General features: G+C 39.0%; 1 non-coding gene across 1 annotated transcript; it reads left to right on the forward strand.

The window, feature by feature from the left end:
• Positions 1-2948: 2948 nt before the first annotated feature.
• Positions 2949-3055, forward strand: LOC140894172 (small nucleolar RNA R71). The gene has a single exon (XR_012153718.1). It is a non-coding gene; the product is annotated as a small nucleolar RNA R71 (small nucleolar RNA).
• Positions 3056-3331: the final 276 nt, after the last annotated feature.

The following is a 3331-nucleotide window of genomic DNA, read 5'->3' on the forward strand; positions in this document are numbered from 1 at the left end:
TTTATCACACTCAATGACATAATAACGTGCATCTTTAAAAATATTGGGCCAATAAAACCCACATTCAAGTACCTTAGCTGCCGTCTTGATAGGCCCAGCACGGCCACCTACCTCACGGTCATGACAATGACTGAGGATGCTTTTCATTTCTCATTCCTCCACACATCTCCGAATCATAGAGTCAGCACAGATTTTAAACAAGAAAGGTTCTTCCCAAAAATAATGCTTTACATCTGACATAAACTTTTTCTTTTGAGGAAAAGACAATTTATGTGGGAGTATGCCCGTGACCATGTAATTTTCAAAATTAGCATACCACAACGAGTGTTCTATGGCAAACAACATTTCATCAGGAACCAATCATCTATGTCCTCAGTATCATTCTGTGCACAATCAGGAATGCATTTTGTGCACCTTGGCCCTGTCCACTTTGATTTCCTGCTCAGATATTCGGTGCCCTAATACAATACCTTCGGTCACCATGAAGTGACACTTCTCCCAGTTGAGTACCAAGTTCGTTTCCTTACATCTTATCAAAACCGTATTAAGATTATTCAAACATGCATCAAAAGACTAACCAAAAATGGAAAAATCATCCATAAATATCTCTAGAAATTTTTCAACCATATCATGAAATATACCAGTCATGCATCTCTGAAAAGTCGCAGGAGCATTACAAAGACCAAAAGGCATGCATCTATAGGCAAACATACCATATGGGCAAGTGAAAGTTGTTTTATCCTGATCTTCAGGTGCAATCGCAATTTGATTGTATCCTGAATATCCATCTAAAAAGCAATAAAATTCATACCCAGCAAGCATTTCTAGCATTTGGTCAATGAAGGGGAGGGGAAAATGGTCTTTACGGGTTGCGTCATTCCATTTTCTATATTCTATACACACACGCCACCATGTAAATGTCCTAGTAGGTATCAACTCATTCGGTTCATTCTTAATGACAATTATCCCCCCTTTTTCGGTACACATTGAACCGGACTCACCCATGCACTATCAGAAATGGAACAAATGATACTTGCATCCAGAATTTTTATCGTTTCAGCCTTTACTACTTCTTGCATCTTGGGATTCAATCTTCTCTGTGGTTGGACCATGGGGTTTGATGTTCTCTTCCATTAATATATTTTTCATGTAGATAGATAGATTAATGCCTTTGATATCTACGACCTTCCAAGAAAACACACTCTTATGACTTTTGAGAACATCCAGCAGTCTGGTCTCCATATCACCTGTCAAAGAAGAAGAAATTATGACAGGTAAATTTCTTTTCTCACCTAAAAATACATATTTGATATGGGTAGGTAATGGTTTCAATTACACAGTTGGTGGTTCTTCAAGGCTTGGTTTCTTGAGGACTAAATCCTTTCGGCCACCAAGATCTTTGAGTATGAGTTTGCCACCTTTTCGCCATGACTGGTTTTAATTTAAGTAAGCCGTCATCTCTTCTAACTCTACATTGATTAAGTCATCACGAGGAGTAGATAAGAGTGCAGCTTCTAATGGTTCCTGAAATGTATCCTGCACACAATCATATAAAAGTGAGTCCACAACATCAATCTAAAAACACTCTTCATTATTTTGTGAAAATTTAAGTTCATTAAACACATCAAAGAAGATTTTCTCCTCTCCCACTCTCAAATGTATCTCTCCCTTTTGGACATCGATTAGTGTTTTCCTTGTCGCCAGGAAAGGTCTTCCCAGAATAAGTGGCATGTCCAAATCTTCCTCCATATCAAGCACCACAAAATCCACCGGAAAAATGAATTTGTCGACTTTCACCAGCACATCTTCTATTATCCCTCTTGGTTATTTTATAGACCTGTCCGCCAATTGCAATGACATCCTGGTGGATTTCGGCTCTCCCAAGCTCAGTTTTTTGAAGACATGATATGGCATGCTCCTTCAATTTTCTCTTGTTGGAAAGAATTTCCTTCAAGAATTTCGCGTAACTGGGCATTTGCATCAATGCATAAACGAAGGGGATGTTTATATTCAATTTCTTGAATACTTCTAGGAATTTTGCAAATTGATAATCTAGTTTGGCCTTCTTGAGAGCTGCACGAAAAGGTGGGGGAATAACAATATTTGACTGTGATGTGGGTGGTTGTGTAGAATCAGAAGACTTACCTTAAGTTTTCCTTGGTGTAGCTGGTTCTGATTCTTTCTCGCCTCGTTTCTCACCCTCAATTTTCTTCCCACTTCTCAATTCAACTGCTTTGACCTGCTCTTTTGGATTTTTTTCCGTGTCACTTGGCAAAGTACCCAACTCTCTGCTAGAAAATGCTTTAGCTAACTGCCCTATTTGATTTTCCAAGTTCTTAATCGATGCATCCTAATTCTGCATTCGGGTCTCAGTGGATGATATGAACTTCTGCATCATCTGTTCCATGCTTTAATTCTCTTCTTGAGGCTGTCTTCCGTAGTTCTGATTCCCATATGGCCTATTATTCTGTTCTCCCTACGAAAAGTTCGGATGTTGTTTCCACCCTAGATTATATTTGTTTGAGAATGGATCATTCCAAGGGCGGTTCTAATTTCCCACATGGTTTACCATGACTCCCTCTGGTTGATATGATGGATTTCCAGTTTGACAATGTTTCGTGAAGTTTTCAACACCACACTTCTCACACCATACTTCTTGAATACGCATTGCAGAATTTGCCAAACATAATTCTTCAATTCTCTTATTCATGACTTCAAGTTGAGCTGCTACTGAGGTAAATGCATCGATTTGATGCATTCCTGCGGGTCTCCTGGCTGCATTCCTGTCGAATTGAGGGTGATAGCTACTGGATGCCATCTCCTCAATTAGCTCATATCCATCTTCCGGTGATTTTCGTAACAAATTACAACATGCAACTGCATCTAACATGGTGCGATTTGAGTGAGGAAGACCATAATAAAAATTTTGTACCACGAGACCGTCTGGTAGTTGGTGATGTGGGCATATCCTCAGTAGATCTTTGTAACGCTCCCATGCTTCATACAGTGTTTCCTGTTCGCCTTGAGCAAATGTTGTGATGTCAGCTCTGAGTTTCATTGATTTGGATGGTGGAAAATATTTGGTCAGGACTTTGCGAGATCATCCCAATTAGTGATGGAACCTGCATGTAGATTTGTTAGCCATTGATAAGTGCAATTTATGAACTTGATTTATATATGATTTGTCTTGAATTTTGTGATTTATCGAGTGGATATTATGCATTTTAGTTGTTGTTTTTGTGAGTTGCAAGAATTGGCGCGAAAGTAGAAAGAAGAAGCGGAAGGATGCATTATGGAGTATCAATTTCAGAACATTATTGGGCATTATTGA

This window comes from Henckelia pumila, chromosome 3 (genome assembly GCF_033568475.1).
Source record: "Henckelia pumila isolate YLH828 chromosome 3, ASM3356847v2, whole genome shotgun sequence".
NCBI classification, from domain to species: domain Eukaryota; kingdom Viridiplantae; phylum Streptophyta; class Magnoliopsida; order Lamiales; family Gesneriaceae; genus Henckelia; species Henckelia pumila.